The 26,250-nt window shown below is 37.3% G+C and overlaps 1 protein-coding gene across 1 annotated transcript in view; it reads left to right on the forward strand.

Annotated features, from left to right (window-relative positions):
- The first annotated feature begins 4,288 nt into the window (after positions 1-4,288).
- The window catches only part of elfn1a (extracellular leucine-rich repeat and fibronectin type III domain containing 1a), a 94,375-nt gene continuing 72,413 nt past the window's right edge, over positions 4,289-26,250 (forward strand). The window contains exon 1 of the mRNA XM_088437918.1: positions 4,289-4,504. The gene's annotated coding sequence lies outside the window, so the exon portion shown is untranslated. The remainder of the gene's footprint in view (positions 4,505-26,250) is intronic.

The raw sequence follows: 26,250 nt of genomic DNA on the forward strand, positions 1-26,250 counted from the left end.
AAGGGCTTGGATTTAAATTCCGATTTTTAGTGTTCCCGTGATTGGGTACACACGTGGAGGAAATTCTATCTTGGAGTGAAATAGAAATAATGATAAATATCATAAGGAAATAATAGCGAATTAGCAGCGGTGCGTTTATAAAACCGTGATTCATTTTCAGTATGGAAACGGAGAGGTGAACATCTGCTCTGTTGGGAGTCGACAAAAAATAAATAAATAAAATAAAAAAATCAATGGATTTGTTGCTGGTTCTTTTTGTTGTTATTTAACCTCTCCTGTTCTGCTGCCTAGTCATGAATAATGGAGGATCTTAATGCTGTTTTACGGCGCAACACTTTTTCTGTGCGGCGGGGAACTTTGATATACTCCCCGTGTGATTATTTATGTGGGGAAGGATATTTATTGCCCAGAAAAAAAGTCTAGTGCAAAGTGCAGTCTAACTGTGGGGTTTTTTTTCTCTCACTCTCTCTCGTCATAAAAGGGCTCAGTAAAAAAAACGTGTTTGCTCTGTTGTGGGAGAGAACACCAAAGACTTGATTTGCGGTCAATCAGAGCAGCTCCTCTCATTCATTTTACATTCATCCACCATACAAACCCACAACTTCGACCTGGTTTATGCTGGTCTTAAAAGTCTAGTCTACATTCTGTCACCAAATTGTCAGGGCTATGAAGTAGTACCCCTGTGAAAATAGTCTTCTACAAAACAAAAACATAAACAGAATGCTGTGCAGTCCGTATATGATTTATTAACCGTCGGAACTACATTTTTGGTGGTATCTAGGCATATTTTATTCTGCATCTACACAATAAAAATCATGTGATGTCATCTGTTTTATATTTCTGGCTTGTCTTTGAGAAACGCGCGTCACTCAATGACAATGTTCATCCTGATAAGACTTTACTTTATCTATTTTGCAAAGGAGTCACTATAACACATATCAACTTTGCTTCTTGTTCCAGTTAATTTGCTCTCATTTAAAAAGAAACAAAATGTAGCATTCCATAACATTAGATATCCTTATACCTGCAGAAACTCATGTTGAAATCTGATGCACCCCTGAAGTGCCTTCACGTAACCCTATTTGAGAACCACTGATATATATCTATATATGTAGAGCTAATATATATATATATATATATATATATATATATATATATATATATATATATATATATATATATATATATATATATATATATATATATATATATATATATATATATATATATATATATATATATATATATATATATATATAAATGGAGCAGCTGTCTATGAAAATAGGCATTAAGTAATAGAATAATAAAATAATGAAAATGAGCGAAAACAGTGATTTCAACACTGTGAAAAGTGTATATTAAGGGTGCTGTAATTAGTGAATTTCCTATTATGAGTGAATAAGAAAAATTACCTTTTATCAAGATGTTTTTTTTTTTTTTGCTCTGATAATTGTATTATTATAATTTCACAGCATGTTTCCTTGACAATTGTGCACATTAGTGGCTGCAGTTAGTTCACAGTGAGCTGATTCTAATGTGACCTCATTCACAACATGAAAGCTATTGTATTGTTTCTCCAGCTTACTTGAATAGATTGCGCCAGCAGAACCATATCGCAACAATAAATATTTCATCAGCGAGCCCAAGCAGACGTATTATTTCTCGACTTCCTTAGTCAAGACCTTTAACTCTCTCCATCTCCGGGTTATCTTTTCACGCAGCGTCCAGTCCGCTGAGACTTTCCTGGATATTAGAAAGTGTGTTCCATTCAGCGGCGGCTGCTGTGCGCATCCTTGTCCATGCTTCTCACATTCACTTCCGCGACGCTTGTGCTGCTGCCAACTTCTCTGCACAACCACGCAGACGTACAAATGCACACACATCCACCCCCTCAAAGAAGAGCATCCGCTTCCAGATCTTCTCGGGCCATCCCTCACTTTGTGCTTTCAGAGGATATCGCAGCCCGTCATGAATCAAAGCGGGAGGATTTCATCTCTTAAAGCTCAAATGCGGTTCCTTCAAGTGCTCGGGTACTCGGTTTGCAGTCTTAAGATAGTGTGCACGCAGTCACGCTGCCTAGGAACCGGTTACTGATGATATTTATCTGATATGTGAATCATATTCCTTTTATACTGTAGATATAGTTTCAAATAATTCCTTTTTATGTGCAGTAACTACAACATGCTGCAGCTTGGCAATTTATCACTAAAATGAATTGATCCTCCATCCAAGAAAAGAAGAATTGACCCCTTTGGTGAAATATGGTGGACTTTCGCAGCTGGCTCCGCCACATTGCTCCCCACCCTCCTCCCGCGCAAGTCTATTTAAGCACTGAGAATTATGGACCACCGCCGTCACAGTGTGACAGTTGATTTAATTATAGTGATAGTGATATATTGCGATATATATATTTTGTGAAATGAACTGTTATTAATATCCTGACATACAAAGCAGTTATGACATTCCCAAGATGCTCCCTTGCAGTTTGTGACCATCAATTATGATAGGAGGCACTACTGTAGACTACCCGACAACTTTTAGCTATATCACCAAAACTCATCTACCTGCAGTATCTACATAAGTCAAAATATATACTTCTTTCACAAGACCAGGCTCATGTGGTGGAGAAGATTATTAGAATACAGAATTTTTGACAAAGATGTCTTTTTGTTGTTATTTAACCTCTCCTGGGATTTCTACAAAAAAAACTTCCTTCAGCGTTTAACTTTTATCCCCCAGCAGAGGAAAGGGTTAAATCATCATCAAAGTGTATACATATTAGGAATGAGTTGACAATGTGCACCAAAACGATACATTTTGCACCCACCACATATTATATATAATTTTAAAGGGACCCTGTGTAAGATTTCGACTGTTTTTCATTACGCACAGCAAGAAGGTGCTGCATTTACCATTGTCCGTAGCTAGTACAATATTACAATACAATTTTACGATAACTAGACCGATGATTACATTTAAAACATACTGTTGGTCGTTAAGAACACATTTATTTGAAGTTTTTTTTTAATTTATAATAATTTAATTTATTCCTTTTCAATGAAAAACAGTCTAAATTTTACACATTGTGCCATTAAGGGGAATTATATGTAGAAATAGAATATATCAATATCAAATTTTATTTTTGAACACATATGCCAGATTTTGTGGAAATACCTCACATATTAAGTAACGAAATGTACCTACATTGAAGAAGTCAATATGTATGTTGCTAGTCTGAGTTATTTTCTAACCTTTCTTGTTCTGTTGTTTGGTCATGAAGAATGGAGGATCTTAATGCTGTTGAAGCGCTGTTGTGGGAGTGAACACAGCAGACTTGATTCTCGGCCACTTAGAGCAGCTGCTCTTACTTTTTGTGGATTCAATCACCACACCTATCAACAATTTTGACCTGGTTTCACCTGATCTAAAAGGTCTAGTCTACTTTTAGTCACTAAATCGTCAGGGGCATGACATGATAACCCGATGATATAGTACCCCTTTTAAAAAAGAACACCAAAAAACACAATACTAAGACAAATTTGTCTGTTTTATAAACCTTTGAAAATAAAATGTTGGCAAGCATATTTTATTATGCTACTCACAAAATTTATTGTGTGACATCATCTGATTTATTTCTGGTTTGTCTGCCAGAAAAGACAATGATAATGTGTTAGTCTGAATAAAATTGAACAAAATAAGGTGTGTATTTTCCAAAAGAGTCACTAAAACACAATTGAACAACTATTTACTTCATGTTCCAATTGATTTACTCCACATTACATGTTTTCTTTTCATATATATGTACATATATATATATATATATATATATATATATATATATATATATATATATATATATATAGATATACATATATATGTATATCTATATATCTATATATATATATATATATATATATATATATATATATATATATATATATATATATATATATATATATATATATCTATATATATATATATATATATATATATATATATATATATATGTATACACAAACACACACACACACACACACACACACACACACTACATGTCTGTCTGAAAGTGGGCGTGGCCAATTCCCCCAATCTACAATCTTTACAACTTTGTGCCGGTATCGGGCGGTGTTGATCCAAAAAACGCGCGCTTCTCTCTCTCTCCCTCACTCGTACAGCAGCACCCTTCATCCCTCCCACGCAAACACACACTCACATACACACACCACACACACTTCCTCCTCCCTCTCTCCGGTCCGGCCCGCCTTCCCGCCCCCCCTCCCTCGCTGGCTGTCTCGGCGGATAGAAAGAAGCAGCCCGAGCGAGCAGCTTCGCTCAGCTGTAAGCGAGGAGCGCCGATGGAGCTCCAGCCACGCTGAACACTCACAATAAATACTCCTTCATATCAACCATAATCATAAAAAGAATAAAAACGTGGGATGTTGGAGCCTCCTGGGAACCTGGAAGCTTCTTTTGGAGAGTGATGACACAGGGCTGAGAAGCGCAGGTAGGAACCGGTGCTGTTTTGCGGGACTTGAATGCAACAAGCGTGCTGTGAAAATGTGGATTTTTTTTGTTGTTGGGGGTGGGGGGGTGGGGGGGAAGACAGAAAAAATGCGAGCCCTATTTGCGCATCTACTCTACTAGTGAATCTTGGAATAAGTTTGAATTCAGCACCAAGGACAGCTCCACTGTGCAATGGCTTTCAACGCCGAATTTAAAAAAAAAAAAAAAAAGTTTCTATTCTGTTCAAGTGGGAAAGAAAGACGCAATTAGCCAGTACCTATGCATGGCCTTAATCTATTCTATTAGACTGTGCGGTCATTGCAGTCGACCGTGCGGGGCTCACTCGCAGATAAGCTGAGGATTTCGCAGCCTCCGTGCCATCTGTCTTTGGAAACGCACACTGGAGGAGCCTCCCTCGAGTAAAAGAAACCAAAAACAAAAAAAACAACTCGACAAGGATTCTTTTCCATGTTTATTCCTCCACAACATAAGGTTAAATCTAAGTTGCCCCAAACGATCTTAGTAGGATGATGACTCACAACTTGTGTCGCTTGCAACTTTTTTTTTTTTTGCCATCTTTCGTCTCTTTCACACTTCCTGCCACCCCCCCCCCCCCCCCCCCCCTTACACCACTCCTCATCTCTCTTATCTTGATTATGCAGCTGGATGATTGAGTCAGCTATTTTGTATGCAACTTGCCTGAGCTCGCTCCTTTGTGAAAGAAGAGTGAGAGAGATCGTGCCGAGGATACAGAGAGAATTACAGCTTCTCGTGACGGTCAAAAAAAAAAAAGAAAGAAAGAAAGAAAGAAATGGTTGGTTGTTGCCCCCGCTGGATAAATTGCTGTTTGAGGGAGATGGATATCCTGAGGGGACAGTGCTTTGGGAAGCGTATCCGACCTTATTACGAGGGAATGGCAAACGTGATTGACACATTTCTTTTGACGACCAGGATGGGAGCGTCCCAAAACTCTCACAGAAAGAAAAAGAGAGTGAGAATTTAAGTGAGGCTGCACTTCCATGCATACCGTGAAAAAAATGCTTCAAGCAACAGTAAGGAATAATTGTGTTTGGCCTCAGGACACTCCCTGCTAGTGTCCAGCAATTGTGATAATAATACACATAAATATGCAAACCAGGGTAAAGACTGATATTAGATTGACAGGTAATGTGGATGGAAGCTATTGATGCTAAGCTAATCATGACCTCAAAACCTGACAAAAATCTTCAAGTATCACTATGAAATAATTGTGTTTTGCTAATTTACCTTCCAAATGCTTTGGTAAAAATACATGCAGTTTTTGATGCGCCAACCAAGGCAAAAGCATGCGGATGGAAGGTAATTATGTTAAGCTAAGCTAAATGCTAACAGAGCTTGTCTGGGTTAGGTATCATGACAGCAAAACTCGTTGTCAGGCTGAAACAAAATTGTTGACAAACCAATCAGGTCACAGCCTGTTGTAGAAGTTACAAATATTTTAATGCTAAGCTAAGAGAATGCTAAATGCTAACAGGAGTCAGTGCGGGAACATTATTGCTCCAGAACTAATTTGTATCTCAACCTCTTTGTTGGAAATGCAAAAATTGCAGTTTTTGACAAGCCAACCGAGGCAAAGTATGCAGATGGACGCTAATTATGTAGAGCTAATACAGCGTGTCTGACTGAAAACACTTTGTGAGGCTGAAACAAAATTGTTGACAAGTTGACTAGGGCAAAGCTTGTTGTCGAAATAGCAAAATGCCTGTTATGATGCAAAAGTAAAAAGGAATGCCAAATGCTAACAGGACTCATTATGAAGTGATCACATTGAGGTAAATGTTGTGGAAGTGAACTAAACGCCTCTGAACAGTAGCATTAACAACAACGCTAAAGCTAACACAAAAAAAGTGTCCTGGCTGGTCCACTACTAATACAGACCATTAACTCCAGGCAGGTGTTGCAATTTTGCAACAATAAAATGAGAGTCCCCTCAGTATTCCACATTAATATTGATTGAGGCATTGTTTTTTTTAAATTATTAAAAAAAAAAAAAAGAAACTTAATTTGAGCTGGAAAGGGTTAAAGGAAGTATCTATGATAAGAGACTTTATATTGAAATTATATTGAATGAATACTAGCGCTAACTCAACATATGGTGTTCGGGCTGGTCCACGTAAATTAAAGGCAAAGAAGCATACAATCTATGGTGACTTTGGTAAAATCACAGATGCTATGCTCCATATTATAAGGCCATATCGGATGAATATCAACAAGAAATGTGGACTGGCTGGTCCACATACGTATATTAAAGACACTATAGTAGATAATCTGTGGTCCTTGCGGAAACTGCCTAACAGATGTTATTCTCATTGTTGATCAATGTTGCGTTCGTTCACAGTGATGCTCACACTTTTTGTTTAAGTCTTTGTTATCCTCGATTCCCTTTCGATTCTTTTTACTGTGGGGGAAAAATGAGGCAAAAGTATCGGGACACCTGGGGACTCAATTGTGCGTACACAACGCTTTATTCACTTACAATTCCTTGCAGCTGTTACCAATTACAATAACAAAGCCATTGTGGTGGTGCTTATTGTACTTGTTGACTAATGAGTGCCGTGTAGTTAGGAAGTGGAAGTTGTTGTTCTCCGGCTAACAATGTGGAAAGGGACCCGTGCTGGGAGACATATGGAACGACAGCACGGGACACACACACACTCAAACACACACATGATGCAAAGCGTAAAAGTTCACTGTGCCGCTTCACAAAGCTGTTGTTACATCACCTCCGGCGTCCTGTGTGACGGGGGTTCGCTTGATTGAGCCCCTGCCCACCAACCGCTCACACGGGAAAGGATAGTGAAGTCGGGAAATGAGGCACAGAGGGAGGATAATATGATGCCTCTCATCCTGCAAGTTTGGATTGGGCTTGTTCTTCGGCAACGCGGTAATCTAGTGGTAGTTTTTGGCATATGCAATACCTGGGGCAACTTGGGGCCCTACTGAGGGTGCGTACAATCTGATTAAATGAATTTTAAGGATGGGAAGGCGCCTCATGTTTTGGTGCCAATGAAGCAGTTTCTTCAATGACCATTAAGGGGGCTAAGGCACTACTCCTTCATAATTGAAGGAATAGAAAAAAGGGTTGTATCTCAGTGCTTTTATTGAGTGTGGTGTACTAAAGATGACCAAAACAAGCAGGTCTCTCGTAGTACCGAGACTGACCTATAGAGGCAGCATGGCGCCACATGGCATCCGATCTGCTGGAAAGTATAAAAAAGACAAGGAAGAAATAGAAGAAGCCAGGCTAAGTGTTAGCTTATTTGCTCATTGTGTTTTCCAGGTTGTGTTGACATCTTAATTGTGCTGAATGACACGTTTAGGGACAATACAGACATTCTATTCTATTCAATTCTATTCAATTGTATTCTATTCTATTCTAATAAAATAATAAAAAAGACAAAGGAGAAATAGAGCAAGCTAGGCTAACCGTTAGCTTATCCACTGCCTACTCATGTGGTTGCCAGCACCTCTCATTTTTATTGTGTTGACTAAAACATTTAATAAAAATACAAAGACAAAGAAGCACCAGAAGAAGCTAGGCTATCTCAGCTAAAATTCTAAGGAGTAATGTGGTTGGCGGCTCTTATCATTACTTCTATTTTGCTGAATAAACGGTTTAATAAAAGTAAAGAAGAAGCTAGGCTAATTGATGACTTATTTGCGAAGTGCATCGTGATTGCCAGCAATGTGATTGTCATTATAATTGTATTTAACTGCGAGTTTAATAACAGTATGAAGAAAATGAAGTAATTGAAAAAGATGGGCTGTTAGCTTATTTTCAAACTACAGTACATTGTAGGTGCCAGCTTGCCTTATTTTCATTGTGCTGAATGAACATTTTGAAAATACAAAGAAATAGAAGAAGCGAGGCCAAACATGAGAAGATCTGCTAACAACATTGTGGTGGCCAGCTTATCTCGTTATCATTGTGCTGAATGACAAGTTAAAAAACAGTATAAAGAAAAAAAAGTGCAAGGCTAAATTATAGCTTATCAGCAAAGTACATTTTGGTTGCCAAATCATGTCGTCAATTTAATAAAAATACAAAGAAGTTGAATAATAGATTAAACTATGCTAACTGTTAGCTTATCAGCTCGCTACAGCGTGGTTGAAAATCATCTCACTTTCTTTGTGCTGTAAAGTTTAATAAAAATAAAAAAGAGACAAAAAGTAGAAGCTAGTTTTAGTGTTAGCTTATGTGCTAACTGCATTGTGATTGCCAGCTTGTTTTGTTGTTTTAACTGCGTTGAATGACAAATTCAAAGTATGAAGAAGATAAAGATGGACTTAAAGAAGCTAAAATAATACTTAGCTTATCTACTAGCTATAGTCATTGTCAACACGTTTGATTTTCACTGCGCTGAAGAACAAGTTTAATATTAACACCTTTTTTTTTTTTAAACAGATCCATGGAACTGGAAAAAAAAAAAAAAACTGCGAACACAGCCCATCAATAAATAATCACTCCAGATATTTTTTTTTAGAGACACTTGATAATCCACAGTCTTTGATTTTAGTATGATTTGTACTGCTACATAAAATTTACCTTATCAACGTTGTTGAATTTATGTCTTCTGGTGACATGTTGCTAGGCAAATATGAGAGGACCCATTCTATGACGCACTAAAATTTCAGTCAAACCACAGCTTTGTATTTATTATAAAGCATAAATTAAAGCAAAAATGCAAAATTGCCACCGAATTTCTGCATATGTCAAACAAATCAACAAAATCAGACCTTGCCAATTTATCTTGGGCTGAAAGGTGAACAATGGCATTCAATCAATATTGCTTGCCCAGACATTTTGCCCAAAAACACCATACATGAACAGCCATTGACTGCAACTTTTACGATTTCGAGAGGCGCGGCCGAGACGGCTGAGGATTTCCATTATCTAATACAGGCTGTAGCCAGCAGATAAAAAGCAGAAATGACAAAACAAAGCAAAGAAAAAACACAGAGGCTATGGTCTTATTTTTACTTTGCCCCAACATTCTTTCCTCACAACTTCACAATGAATCAGCACCTTCTGCTTGGCTTAAGCCCAGAATACAAAATGTGCAGTAGAGGTTACTGAACATAGAGGCTAACTCAGGAACAGGTGTATTAATATTTGTCACAACAGTGATGATGAATGGATATACAGATGCTCCTCTACATAAGAGCATTCGATTTACAAACAGAGATACCTGAGTCAGATTTTGTATTTGCTGCATTTTCTGTGATACTGATTGATTGCTATTATATGAAAACCTTCTACCCAGTACGAAGGTATTTTGTATAAACATATTTTTTAAACTTTTTTTTTCCACATGTACAAAACCATGTGTATGTCAAATTTTATATATATATATATATATATATATATATATATATATATATATATATATATATATATATATATATATATATATATATATTTATATATATATATATATATATGTATATATATATATATATATATATATATATATATATATATATATATATATATATATATATATATATATATATATATATATATATATATATATATATTATATTTTTCAATTTATATATCATGGTAATATTTCTAATACAACATATATTTTTAGAACTCTTTTTGAGCACAGTCATTGAGTCACATCTTTTTAGTTCTATCTCGTAGCTGTGCCATAAATTGACATCTTGAACAATACACACATTTGCTTTACTGGTGGATTGTTTTCAGGTGGCTAGCAAAAAAAAAAAAAAAAAAAAAAAAAACACAAATAAACCGTACTAGACTAAGGGCTCAAATCATGAGAAAAAAGATGCGGCTTATAGTCGGAAAAATACGGTACAACATTTCAAAGCAGTTGCAAACACAGTAAAGAGATTTAAGAGGAAATGCTGGCGGATTGCGACTTCTGCCTCCGTGCCGCCACTCAAACATTCGCATCACTTTAATAACACTCTTTGCAGCTTGAATGGCATCATCCTATCTGGTCAATCAAAACAAGCCCATCAATTATTCATTAATGTAACAGCAAAGGGCATGAATGAATTAGCGGGCCGACGCGCAAACATTTAAATGTGCCGCGATGGCGTTGCTTTGCATTTGGCGGGCGTGGGCGATTAGCTCCTGTCGCTGTAAATGCCGTGTAATTTAGACTTTGGCGAAATTGTCAACATGAAAGACGAGAAACACAAACAGAGCGGCAGGCAACAAAGTCAAACACCTGAGGACACGCGCAAAGACTAGCGGAGCGCTTGAAAGAGATGCTTTTGATACGTTCGGGACGAAAGGGAGGAGAAATGAGTACCGTGCCCGGGAGCTTCTGAACTCAACTGTCTTGAGAATTGACAGCTGGGAATATTTACAGCTCCCCATCAGGTCAATAGGCGACTTGTCATGCAAATCGATGTGGGGCTGTCATTCCTGTGAACGAGGAGGCAGCTGCATCAAAGATGCCCCATGTTACCATGCCTACCTGCTTAATGAAGTGAGAAAGCCTTTCAAAGGAACTCACAAGGGTCGCAGGCGTGCTGGTGCCTCTCCCAGCTGATTTCGGGCAGTAGGCGGGGGACAGCCTGGATTGGTTGCCAGCCCGTTTCAGGGCACACCCAGAATAACAACCATTTATACATACAATCACACCTAAGGAATGTTTAGTGTGTCCAATAAACCTGCCGTGCAGGTTTTTGGAATGCGGGAGGAAGCCCAGAGGTAACTCACGCGGGCTCGGGGAGAACATGCAAACTCCACACTGGAAGGCCTGAACTCAGGTTACTTAACAGTAAGGCGGAAGTGCTAACCACTCCGAGCTGCCATATATAATATTAATCTAATATAACATATCAGATAAAATCCAAAATAAAAAAATAAATACTACATTGGACTTTGTTATACTTTTTGTTATAATACAAAAATCTAACTGCATAAAATGATGGGACACTATATATGTATGTATTTTTTTTAATTAAATGATGTTGTATTTAGTTAAAAAATAACATAAAATAAATATACCATAGTAAAATATAATATAAATAAAATATTATAAAATAAATAAAAATCAACTAAATAAAAAAATATCATATGAAATGTAATATAAAGTACATATGTAAAGATATATTAAACATGTATTAGAATTGGAAAATATTAAATTTGACAACCTATTACTACGATGTTCATTATAATTAAAAAAAAAAAAAAAAATATATATATATATATATATATATATATATATATATATATATATATATATATATATATATATATATATATATACATATATATATATTGAATATGTCGAAACAAGCAGGCTATTGATTTTTTTGTGTGTTTTTTTTAATCATTTTCTGTAACAATGCCTGCCAGTTTTTCGACGGCGGCTGCATTGTGGCGTCCATCAAGCTGTACTGTACAGTAAGACCTGGCCGGATGCAAAGCAATCACTCGGAGTTCAAGCTGTGTGACAACGCATGGCGTATACAGCGCCCAGGCAGATTACAGGATGACCTTCAACTGGCATGGGAGCGCTGGTCCGAGCCGGCTCCTCTGATTGCGCCCGCTACTCTTGACTTGTACTCGAGAGCGACGTCTGCTCACAAGAGCGTTTGTTCACTCGCTAAGGGGCTAAGTGAGCGAGTGAGACCAGCCCGGGCAGCATCCCAATCATCTCCTTGCCGCGTAAAAAAGTGCTGGCGGTAACCTGTGAGGTGAATGCATGAAAAGCTGCTTTGGACTGACTTGTGACTATTTCAACGTTTAAAATCCCTCTACCTGATATGAAATGTGAATGACTTGTTCGCTAATGTTCTTGGGGACATTTTTAAATAAATCCACTCTATGGCCTTAACTGGCTACAGTAACTCGCCTGTCTTTTTTTTTTTTTTTCCAAACACTTCAAAAGAAGACACTCACTTATTCTTATCGATCTTATCTACCTACATTTTTCTTTTAATCATGTTCAGTGTTGAAATATTAAGCCTTTTTTTTTCAAACCATCCGCACTTTGTGAAACATTAACGAGAGGGCACATCAATTCAAACTGAAACTTTGAGGAAAAATCTGTGCTCGTACTTTCCTATCATACATATACTGCATATATATATATATATATATATATATATATATATATATATATATATATATATATATATATATATATATATATATATATATATATATATATATATATATGTGTATATATATACATATATATATGCTGTATGTATGCCTATATGTTATGTTCTAATTTAAAAGATATTCTGCAGTTTCTTTTTCATATTTCTCGATGTTACTAGCAATCAAAACAATGATTTTTCATTTTGGCTCATTTATGTTAGTTTTTCTGTCACTTGTGGACAGTCCATCAGTTTATGAAAGACATCAACTGGGAGAAACGGTGGCTGCATTATTGAAGCGGCGCTGGGCCCTCATCAGTCGCGACGGGAACATCAGAGAGGACGCATCGAGTCAAGGCGCGTTTAATGAGGAGATGAGCGCTTTAAAGAGCGGGCGGGACACCACAAGCTGAATCATCAATAATTTGGGCGGCCATATGTCCGGCCTTTGCGAAAAACCTGCTGACAACTCGCTTTGTGGTCATCAAAGAGAACTTTTTTTTTCCGAGGGGGACGAATACATTTGTCAGCCAGGATGACGTCAATGCCAACTTTAAAACCTTTAAGGAGACATTATGCAACGTTTTTGAAAAAAAGTTTCCAGTCGAATCAGAAAGCACAATAATTTACTTTGATTTTTTTTCACTTGACACTCCAACCACCAGAGTATAAGTCGCACCCCCAAAAACTACAAGAAATTAAGAGTGTCGCCATATATAAGCTGCACCGGACTACAACTAAGCTGCAGGTTATTACACATAAAAATGTATGCAGAAAGATAGTACATGAAGTTGTTGATTTTTTTTTTTAATTTAAACATTTTTTCAAACTGCTTGGTTGCAGCAACATCATGCAAAACAGACATTTAGAAATAAGAAACATGTTTTCAACATGAACGCAACACACTTAAAGTTAGAATACTGCACAAACATAACAGTAGCGTGCCTGATTATGCTTACTTGTGTGCCCTAGTAAGTGCCCCCTGCTGGAGAGTAAAATAGCACTTCAAACTGCTTCGAGATTGTCTTCTTCTGTCTCTCTTTTTTCCTGAAGGATTGCTCTATGGTGACTACTCTTAACAAAAAACTGCAGATAAGCCAAGCCACACTGAATTATAAGCTGCAGGGTTCAAAACATGAGAAAAAAGTAGTGGCTTGTACTCCGAAATATATGGTACTTCTATCCCAAGATTTAACATTTCAATGCCCCCCTTTTTTTCTGATTCAGTTGGACGCAGAGCCTCTTAATCACGCGTGCTTATCATATGTCTCGTTCGCAATTCACTTTCCTGCGGCTCCACTGTAATGGCTTCATTTTTCACCGCCGGCGACGACCAAATCTACAAGACCGTCAAGTGAGGCCAAGTGTGTTGATAGGACATCGTCACCATGGAAACTGCTTCCAAACTTGGAACATTACTAGCGTCTTATTTAGTCAAAAAAAAAAAAAAAAGGGAAAAAAAAAGTGCCAGCATTCACACTATGAACAGATCTCCATGTACCATGTCGCTCATGCTGGGGGACGTTTCTGAATACTTGACACTGCTACAAGGCTTCAATATGATGCACGTTATTCATTCCCATTCTCTCGAGTCCAGCTGACTTGGCTGTGCTTCACAATTTTATTAAACACGCCGGTGCAATTAATGCAGGAAAAAAATATTTTCAAGGGGAAGTTCTGTTGTGCGTTCAATGAGCATTATTTCTAATATTGTTGAATAGCATATTGTTACAATTTATTCATAAAAGAAATGGAGTCAAATACTCTTAAAACTGCTGAATCCAACGTAACCCAACTTGAGTGATTTATACCACACAATAGGTCCAAAAGGGACCAAGCCATTGATATTTTATTTTATTTTATTGTTTTATACCCAGCATATTAAATTGAGGATCTGAATGAGCTCAGTTTTAAAATGCTAGGAACAATGTAGCCCAATTGGGTCATAAGAGCTAACCCAGTGCTGGGCCACAAAAGTTATTTACACCCAGAACATTGGATTGAGGATTTGTCCAAATGTACTGTTAAAAGTGCTGAGGCAAAAGGAAGGAATCCAAATTGGATGAAATATCTCACCCAACATTGTGCCAATACCGGGCTACATGAACCCAGCATATTGGATTGAGGATTGCTAGGACAAAAGTATCCCAAATTGGTTGAAATACCTTACTCACAAAGCTCCATATTTGAAAAGACCACAGTCAATGTTGAATTATTCACAACCAGTGCAGTGGATTGAAGTTTTGACCAGATTTGACATTCTTAAAACTGTTGTGATGAAAGTAACGCGAATTGGATGAACTTGCTAACCCAACAACCAAATAATGGGTTATTTATTGGCTTGGGGATTTGGTCCAATTTAGTCTTAAGGAAACCAAAGAAAGCTTAAATGGGTGAAAAAAGCAGACCCTGTGCACAAAGGGCAAGAGACAATATTGGAATTGACCCAAAAGGATCGATGCTGCCCAAATTGGGTGAAATAGCTAACTAAGCACTGGGTCCAAAAGGATCAAGCTACATAGACCCAGTGAGTTTGATTGACGATTTACCCAACACAGTTTTAAAACTGTTGGGACACATGTAACCAAAGTGGTTACAATAGCTAACCAATGCTTGGTCCAGATGTGGATGGGTGATTTATATCTTGTGCATTGGATGGGCGATTAGGTGAAATTGCTTTCACAGAATTGGTTCCCCAAAGGACCACATCCATTACTGGATTTAACCCAGTATGCTGAGCCAACAAGGGGTACAGTAGAAATCCCCAATACTGTTACGTTAACCAAGTTATCATTTTAGCTGCCATCCGGTTACCACCAACTTTTAGAAAATAAACGTACATCTACTCCAATACACAAAATTGTAATCTTCAACCCAATTTGCTGAGTTCAAAATAACTAACCCAAACTGGGGTAAAAGAGGGCAAAGCAAGGTACCTCTATTTCTATGAAACCTTCATCCATAGGGGCAATTCAAAGTACTTCACAGAAAACAAGTAACCCAATCTACTCCAAATCCACAGCTACCCAGCGAGCGGGTCGAGAAAACAAACCAGCATTTTTTTTCATACCCATCTTCCAAATCAAAGATATCGCCCCAGGAATCCTGGACAAAGCTCTCACCTCCCCACCAAAACACCAGGCGTCCTTTAATGATCAGCATCGGAAGCGACAGCTGGCGAGAGAGGCGCCCTGTCCCCAGCTGCCGAGCCTCAATCTGACGCTCCACCTGTTGTCACCTCATCAGACGGCGCCGCCTTTCAGGGCGAATCATCTCAGCCCCGTGATGGCCCGCTGGGAGAGCCAGCGGCGAGGAAAGGGGAGGAGCCCGGCTGGCAGATTGTCAGGCCTGCGAGGTGTTATTCCTCCAATAAACACAAAGATTATGTGGGAAAGAGCCTGCATGCCAATTACGCTATGCATCCTCCAGATTTCGTCGAGTAGGAGTGCTGAGAATTCCAAGTGAAGTGAAGCACGGCCAAAAGCAAGGTCTCTTTTGCATGTGTTATCCCGCCGTGTTTTGGCATCCTTCTTTATTCCATCAGGCAGTAGTGTCCATTTGTCCTTTTTATTTCCAAACAAACCCCCTCCAAATACAATAAACGCTATTAAACGTGCAGTATATGTTTCCCATAAAAAGGGGAAAAAGGAAGAATGATTTCAGGAAAAAAAACAACAACTTGTAAAACTGACTTTTTTGTAATATCACCCTTCACCACTAGATGGCAGCCATGGCATCCGTGTGCATACAGGACAGGACGAACATAGTACAGTACTGTACTACCTCAGTAAATTTAAAAAAACATGTGAGCTGATTTTTGTGATTAAAAATGTACAAAATTACTGTATAGATTTTTTTTTAATATAAGATGCACTTAAAATGTTTTAACCCTTGTGCAGTACTTTGACCATTTTGGTTAATTTTCTTCCGCATTATTCCAGCAGTATTTTAGCCAAAGGATGGCATAACCCTGCTATTATTATAACAAAGTGGCCATCTCATGTTTACCTTTGCCATGTTTTCACCATCTGGGTGAAATTTCAGCTCCCGAGTGTCTTCCTACAGGTGTTTTTCCTTTGACATAAAATGGTTTGATGTAAGAATCAAACAGTCTGACAAAATACTGCACAAGTGTTCAATATCAAAAACTTAAATTTCAGATCTGATGCGAGTCTCAGTAGTCAGATACCAGGAGTTGATACCAATAGTACTTTTGAGATATAAAATTTGCCTTTAAAAAAGATCAATTGAAAGAAAGAACCAGCCATTAGAATTGTGCATTTTAATTAAAAAAACAGAAGTTAGAAATGTAATGGCACTTTTTTATTTTTCTCTTTTGTATGATCATAATATTGCTCAATACTAGTATTGGCTGCCATTGCTAGTACCGATACTTGGAATTGATACAATACTGACAGTTGGTATCAGTTCATCCTTTTTTTCATAGATACACCGTACCGAACCCTTCAGAAGTCACTGATACCAGGTGCCGATACTACTAGTACTTTTGATACAAAACATTTCCCCCCAAACATACCATTACATTTTGCATTTAGTTTTATAAAAGTAATGAAATTAATGACAACATTTTTTACAGAAATATATTTTAAAGAAAGAACTAGCTACTCCAATTTCACAGGTTAATTTTTAAAAAAGGTATGAATTTAATGGTATTATTTACTCATTTGTAAGATCATATCATTGCTCACAACTAGTGTCGACTGCCATCATGAGTGCTGATACTTGGTAAAGGCGCCAACAGCACCATTTAGTTTCGGTACATAGTATCAAGACTCACCAATTGAATTTTTATTTAAAGAAAAAAGTCACAGCATGTTGTTATTTTGTAATTGAGCCCTTTTTTATTAGGTTATTAGGTTTTATACATTCCTTAAAAATGTATCCAAAAAATGAAATATTGCCGAAGCACATTTTGTGTGCATGATTGATTTGATGTGAGCACCCTCTCGCATTCAAGCCCATCTCTGAACTAGAACATACTATTTGAAATATATTTTTGGCCTTGTGTGCCTCTCAGGTACTTAAAGTGACCGAAGAATCTGGCCTCACAGTGCAAATGAAGTGTCTTCGGTATAATGACAGGAAGCAAAGTGAGCGTCATCTGCAGCTCGCAATCGAAGTGCCGCTAGGAACAGCGTGGAGCATGAAAGTCTCGTATAGCCGCACTGCGAGTGCAGCGAGTCAGTGACACAACAGTGTGTTTCATGTTGGCACCCGAGTGGGGACTGTTTCTCTATTAGAGGCCTGCAGGTGTGCCAGCTCGGGGCCGGGGGGCAAGATCCCCTCGCTTGCCTCCTCCAGGGCACATCTGCCGTCAAAAGTAATGCCAACGGCCACAAAATGGATTGAGTTGTCATCCGCTGGCTGTTATATCAATCATAGCGTCTTCAAAATGTCTCTTTGTACTTTGTCATGTAGTACAAAAGCCAATTAATACAAAATTGTCTACTTGATTACGCAATGAGTAGCTATAGCATGTGGCGGGTAAGCTAAAAAATACATTAAGCTGTTTAATTGATACTATATTAAGAAGACAAGAAAATTATGCTGTTAAACCAACCGTATAACTTCACCTTTAAGTCCATTATCTTAAAGTGAAAACAGGATGCTTAAAGATACCTGAACACACATGGAGCAGCAACACATACAGTAAGACAATAGCACAGGGATATATTCTCTATCCTATAGGAAAATTGTCAAGATTGTCAAATTTTAGAGACTACTTAACACAGATTACCTAAACAAATGGAATAAATAAAATTAATCTGATTAAATACATATATACAGTAGACATACAGTACACCAATCACTAATAATTTGTTAATTTAAAAAATAACAATTTCATTTTACTGTATATATATATATATATATATATATATATATATATATATATATATATATATATATATATATATATATATATATATATATGAATCATAATTCCCTCACATAATTCCCTCAAAGAGAACTCTCAGGAAAAGTGTCGCATGTAACGTTAAATTAGCTTGATATAAATGACATTATCAGTGCCTTTAAGCGGAGGGAATTTCATTTAATTTCCCGTAGCACTATTCGTCTTTGGGGCCGATATGAGCCTGATTAAAAAGTATAATTCATCTTTGACCGCCTTGCCGATCCACATGACTGTATTTAAGGATGATGCTAGAATGCACAGTCTTATTATAGAAGGTGCAAGCTTGACTAACTGTATCGTTCTCGGTTTAATCTGATTTACAGCTAAACGCCCGACGCGACAAGTCGCTGTCGCTTGACTTTTAATTAAAAATGGAGGTCTTTTGCTTTTTTCCCCCCCTAATCTTTCTTGAAGGATTCCAGCAATCCCCTCCGCTCCGATGGGGAAGATATGGTGCCAATATACGCCGACCGCGTGAAGAATTACCTGAAGCTAAAGCAACCGCGCTCAACTGGCCTTTCAAATGGCTTCGTGTCGTCTTCTTAAGTCACGTGTGGAAATGAATCGGCCCGACGGGATCGTCGATTATAGAAGAGCATTCCGGTCCTGGATAGACACGCGGAAGCCGCGTAATTTTTTTTTTCCCTTCATAACTGATGCTTTAGTTCGACAGAAAGGAAAGAATCCAACCCAATGAATTAAAACATACAAAAATAAAAAAGACCTGTACAAAAATCAGCATACATACAAACTGTTTACAAAACAGTAACGAAATATAAGAGTAAAATTTTAAAAATAACAAATTATTTGACAAAGGTGAGTACTGATACCAAATATTGATATAGGGCCAGTATCTAGCTCCATTTCAAGGTATCCGCACATGCAAGGATACTTCAGATACCAGTATCATGTAGATACTCGTCGTTTACGAGATGTTTTGTCATCATAAACTGGAAATAACAAATTAGAAGAATAAAATATTGCCGTTTATTTTGTAAAAATGTCATACTGGAATAAGTAGGCCTTTAAAATCATCTGTTTGTTTTTGTGGGGAAATCTTGCGTATCAAAGGAACTAGTGGAATCAGTAGATATCGATGTCGATTACTTGTACTAGTTTCTGTCAAAAAAAATGGAATATAAGTTACCTACAATTCATATTAACAACAAAAATGTCAAAAGAAAATTAAAAGGACTTCAGAAATCAGATTGATAAAGCAAAAAAAAAAAAAAAAGTCAACGTAAAAGAACTTGGAATTGTAATTTTCAACAGGTAAAAAATCGGCTTAAAATTGTGATATTGTTGGCCTTACATGATAATCATAACACCTGACTAAATGTGATGACAGAAATTTTATGTAAATGTACATGTGTATTCTTTGATAATATTTATTACTTATTCTATTTACTATTCATATTCATATACACCAATCAGAGGTTCAATATTTTTGAACCGTATAATCTGTTTGTGAACATAAAAGTACAGTATTCTATTCTATTCTTTTTGTGGTTTTGGTTACTTTATATTGGCATCCGTGAATACTGAAGAGTTAAATGTTGGAATCTAAACCTTACTTAATAGCATATGCCATGAAAATGTACAAAAGTCCCTAAATAAACATTTTTCAAAGTCGTTTCTTAAACAAGATTGCACCTGTGTGACTTTGAATCAAAAAGCAACCTCCCTCGCCTTGAATACCACACCGAATGGGCATAAGCTCACAAAAAAAGAGGAAGAATAAGTGTAGGCTGTGTTCAAAGCAGCAAAACAATCCTAAAAATACATGAAGTGTCGCTTTGACTAAATGGTCTACTTGAAAGCCGCTAAAGTTTTAGAAGGAGCTCACAGGTGGTCTCGGCGACTTGGTATCGGCTCATTAAACGAAAGCGGACTCCGCAAGGCTCTTTGAGCCACTGGGGTGGTTGGATTCTTTTTTAACCCGCTAACTCCCGCAAATGGATTTAGTGGGCTTAACCGGTCGGTTTGGGATGTGAAGGTTAAGGACCCTCGGGCAGCACATGACGCCTGAGTGCGTTGTCATTGTAAACACGTGTGTTTTCATTATTGTTGCGTTACCTCATCCTGCCGGGAAGATGTTCACTTTTTTTGGACTTTTTTTTCCACTTTGTTTGCTGTTACCGGATTCTGAAAACACACATTATATGAGTTTAAAAAAAAAGAAAAAGAAAAAAAAATGTAATTACACATCTAGAGCACTGGGTGGTGCTGTGGGGCTCACATAATGATTAATGTGATATTGAAAAAAAATCTGCACAATTTTTCATAACTTTCTTTTCAGGTGATATTTAAGATGTTGCTGTTAATGTTCTGGAACAAAGACATTTATTTTTACTTATTTATTTATTTTATTTCAGGCACTTTGATGCACTTTAAGCTGTTTTTCTCAGATTCAGAATAAGATGTAACGTGTATGTGTCCAAACCCTTGTAAAAGGTTGGTAAAAGTTGATTCAAATGTTTTTTTTCCCTTGTTTACAATGGATGCAATTTTAGGTATGCATATAATTCTCATGGATATTGATCTCATTTGTTGTGCAAAAAATTGACAATTTTTTTCCAAATATTTTGCTCAAGGTGGGTCTAAAAACAGCTGGTAGTAAGTAATAGATTACCTTGGATAATTAAGTTCTAAAGTAATCAACTATGTAGGTATTGAAGGTACATCTGTTTTTTTTTTTTTTTAATGTATGACTAAAGGAGTGCCTAAAACCGGCTAGTGTATTAAGAAAAAAAAAACTTTTTTTTAAATAATTCAATACTTAAGTAATGAATTACTTGAGGTACTTAAGTACCATAGTAATTGATTATTTTAAGTACTTAAAGTGCGAACACATTTAAATGCTTTAGGTATTGAAGTATTAATAGATTACTTGAAGTAGAACTAGAGTAATTATTCAGTTACTTTTGGTAATCAAGCATAATATAGCTGAAAGTAATTGAATACTTTAATGTTGAAAATCTTTGATTATTATTGTGCTTAATTACTCTATTAATTCATTTGGTACCTTTTTGACATCTCTTTAGCCTTCAACACTTGAAAGAAATTACTTGGGATCGAATGTCTGTAGTATTTGAAAAAAATCATATTGAAACTACAAATACGTCCTTGGAATTAATGGAGTGAAAACAAAAGCATTTTAGCCACTAAAATGTTTTTTTTTTCACCTCAAGTGAAAGATTGGGGCTCGTTAGCGTGCGTTGCATTCACATATATTTTTTTATGATAAGGTAACAGTTGTTATTGGGGCTTGAAACGAATGGCTTTTGTTGCACCCAGACTGCTGTCACCATCCATTTGCAATCATATTAGTCACAAATAATGTGAGGCTCAAGCACATGAGGCTTACCGCTAATGATGTATTTAGTAGGATTTTGTACAAAAAGTGATGCTGCCCTAAAGTGAGAATCTGACCACTTTTCATGAGGAATTTTATGACAGTAATTGAATCGCACTCAAGTTGTTTTGCTTTTTTGGGCCAGCATTTTTGATGCGTGTCAGACTTCGATATCATCAATTTGCAGACATGATGTGTGTGTGTGTGATGTGGAGTTTGCTTTATGATATGAAATGAATTTCAAAGCTGTGTAATTAGAATATTTTTAGATTTTCCGATGTAGACAGATAACAGCTTTGCACATTTTGGTGTTTTCTCAGTCAGCATTATGATGTGGGCGATAAGATATGATCCGAAATTTATTTTCGGGACATAGCTCTGCAATAACATTATTCTAAGGTCTCTTAAGTAATAACAGTTTAACAGATAGCAGGTTTCTACATCGTGGTGTTTTCACAGTCAGGATTGTGATGCGGATGATCCTTTATGACTTTAAATAACTTTCAGGTCATATCACTGCATTTTCTCACATTTTCTCAAGTCAGATTATACCCAGATATCAGATTTCCACATCTTAGTATTTTCTTATTCAGCATTATAATTTTGGCGATGCTTTATGACCTGAAAGGACCTTTTGGTCACAGATGTGTATTTTCATGAATTTTTCAAAGTAGGAACATTTTGCCCAAATCACCATTTTACATAATTAGTATTTTCTATACCAGCATTTTGATGTGGGTGATGCTTTATGACAAGAAATGACATTCAATTCACAAAACTGCATTTTAAAGAATTCAGATTTTTCAACATAGGAACATTGTGCCCAGATAACAGCTTCCCACATCTTCGTATATTCCCAAACAGCATTATGATGTGGACAATCCTTTATGACCTGAAATGACTTTCATTTTTAGTACTGTATTTTTAAGATTTTTGATTCAAAAAAGGTGCATCATCCCCAAATCCTCAGCTTTCTGCAGCTTAGTAGTTTCTCAGTCAACCTTATGATGTGGATGATCCTTTACACTTCACAGATGTGAATTTTCAAGACTTTAAATTCGTCACAGTAGGCACATCATCCCCAGCTTTACATATCTTTGTAATTTCTAATTCAACATTATGATGTGGAAAATCCTTTATGACATGAAATAACTTTCTGTATTTAGTACTTTGTTTCCAGTATTTTTGGATTCTTCGATGTAAGCACATCATCCTCAAATCCCCAGCTTTGTATAGCTTGGCAGTTTCTCAGTCGACATTATGACGCGAATGATGCGTCATGACCTGAAATAACTTTTCATAGCACTGCATTTTCAGTTCTGGATTCAGAAATATGGTTCCGTTAACAGCTTTCCACATCTTAATGGTTTCTCAGCCATTTTTATGATGTGAATGATGCATCATGATCTGAAAAACTTTCAGTTTGTATCACTGCATTTTCAAGATTTTGGATTTAGAACGAAGGCATTGATGACAGTTTTTCACATCTTTCTAGATTCTGTTGAAATTTAGTGGATGATGCTTAATGTTCTGCAGCTCACAGCTGTGAATTTTCAATTGTTAATTAACAGCTTGAATTTCTTGCCCTTTTAATGTGTTTGATACTATTTACAGTTGAAAGTGTCTCAAGTCGGTGTTGATGTGCATGGCGTGTATTAGGAAGTTTTGAAAATTGTATATACATAACTTTGATGCGTGCGCATAAAAGGATGGTTCAAAATGAATACATTAGAGATTTTTTTTTTCATCACAAACGGGTCTTTGAATTTGTTGCCAGAGTCATTCGCTCTTCAGTCTTTCAGCTGGACTTTAATTGATTTATTTGACCGGAGCCTTGGAGGAAAACAAGATCTTGCGGAATTACATAACAAGGCCTCTCACAAAACTGGAGCGGCGCCAGCGGCAGCTTTGAGGGACCGGCTCGGGCTCGGGCTCCTGCCCCGGCTCCAGCGCCTCGTCTCTTTTTAATGTGCTCTGGATACGCGGCCGCGAGCCATGTCACTCGCCTGCTAGCCTACATATGCTCTCCTTCGGGAGATTTGCTCTCCGTATCCTCAAGCCAATGACTTCAAATTGATGAATTCAATACAAAAATATAATAGGAAAAAAAGGAAAACTCCTGTTTAGAGTTATAATGGTAGGTGACAGCCCCGTATATTTTTGACCACATCATTCTACTTCACATATCTTCACACATCTGTGAGCATTCACATGCAAAACAGCCGAGATTTCATTTCCTGTCTTGTCTGTCATCATTTGCTCTCTGTTGAATCTTATTTTCTCAGCTTTTGTTTTTTTTGTTTTTTTTTTTTTAATATAAAACGCATGTTTATCTGGACACCCGTTTGGGCTGTCAAGTACTTTGATTGCTGGAAGTGTGGCCGGCGAGGGCGCGCAAACGTCTAGCGAGCTCCCTCATGTACTCCCCTGAATTACCTGTCAGCATCGATTACACACAGTCAGTGTGGACGGGATTTCGGATTTTCTCTTGCCGAGAATTAAGATAAGCTCCTGCCAGCCTGCCTGCTTGAGGTGGCCCCTGTTGACCCACCTGTTGAGTGGGACGGGAGATATGCATGTGTGTGATGCGTTGCTGTGGCCTCACACATTCAAAGGAAAATAAAAGTCCAAACAAGGTGTTCTGATTATTATTATTCTTGTGAAATATGAATCTAGTACCAAAATCCACCTGATTTTCTTCATCTCTAGGGGTGGCCATTTTGTCACCACTGAAAACGATATACAGTAATTCTCCAAATATAGGACGCACCTTTAATTTTAGGGTCAAATTCTGGTATTTTCTATGTTACAGTGTATAAGACGCACCAAGAATTTGGCAACAATGTAAAAACTATCGCAAAACAGAACAAACCTCATCTTCCGAAATTCGTCATATGTTTTGTGTTCATATACGGAAGTTATGTATTTGTTGCACGTGAAGTGCATTTCAGATTCCCACATTGTGAGTGCTCAGTGAACGCCTGCCAGTTTAAAGTTGAATGTGTTCCAAGCAGTTGTTTTTCACTTTTCCTCGCGATGCAACTCAAGTTCGTTTTGCCATCAATACCCGAGGTTGTGATGTGTTTTGCAAAAGTTCAGGCAGAAATGCAAAAGGAAATACTGAGGGCTAGCGCTGCCCTTTTCTTGAAATTGCAGCTACGGACATTACAAGAAAAAAATGTTGGAAATATTTTAGTGTCTTGAAGCCATAAGTAACTAGAACCAAATGTTTCCTGGCAACAGACAGTTTAGAAATCTTTTGATCCTTGAAGTTTTCATTATTTGTCCTCAAAATTCCCTGGTACTTTAAACACTCCAACTTGAAGAACTGTTTGATACTTTTTTTTTTTTTTAACCATTTACAGTTTAGTAGGATTTCTTGAAAAAAGTAGCGTTAGACACCAGTTACAAGAAGTTGGCCGTTTTGGCCATTTCAGGCTATGTAACTGCCAATTTTCCCCACTCCAGTGTTGTGGGGCATCAAAGTAAAAGATTATTTGGAGGATTTGTTATAAAACAAAGATGTGGGAGCGCCTTCATCTCTGCTGGTAGAATGGATGTTGAAGCGGCATACTTTGGTTAAGGGTATTACACAGACGTGGAGACGCCCCCTCCCAATCGTTGCCTCTACCTCCCATTTCCTTTTTTCCAGCTTTCAGCTCATCCGTCTGGCTTTTTTCAGCCCCGCTGCTTTCTCGACGCACTCCATTGATGGCAAATTCCAAAAAGAGAATGTCCCATTTCTCTTGTTATTCAAGCGCAGATAAAACATTCGCCTCGTTACTTCTCGGGAAATTGGAAATATATACACCGGAGGGGGGCCATTTCCTGTTAGTTAGCGCGCGCCGCGCCGTGCGCCTCGGAAACTAAATGGACCGACTGCGTACGTGAGGTACTTTGCTAGCATCACCTCTGATATGTTCACAGATAGAACATATATTCTTCATCAATAGCATTCCTGGGATCCATTCAGTTCTTATGATAGCAGTGTCAAAAATGTAGCCATGACTGTGATGTTTAATGAATGCGTGCCGAAACGTGATTTACAAGAAGGTAAACAGAAAATGGTGGCATATATGACAGCGGTATGAATTGGGTTAATTCAGAATAATGCATGCTATGTAAGCATATACTCCCTGTTGTTTTAACTCTTTGAAGGCCTGGAATCTTTTACATATTATTAACATACATCTGCATATTTGCCTCATAAATAAAGCATCAGAAATGCCTTCCAGGAGTTAAGAGAAAAAAAAAAAGGTATTCATTTCAACGATTGCACCTCTCCGGAAATAGCGACAATCTTATCCAGAACAGCAGTAAACGCTTGTTT

Source organism: Hippichthys cyanospilos, chromosome 16 (genome assembly GCF_059441005.1).
Source record: "Hippichthys cyanospilos isolate Australia breed blue-spotted pipefish chromosome 16, RoL_Hcya_1.0, whole genome shotgun sequence".
NCBI lineage: Eukaryota > Metazoa > Chordata > Actinopteri > Syngnathiformes > Syngnathidae > Hippichthys > Hippichthys cyanospilos.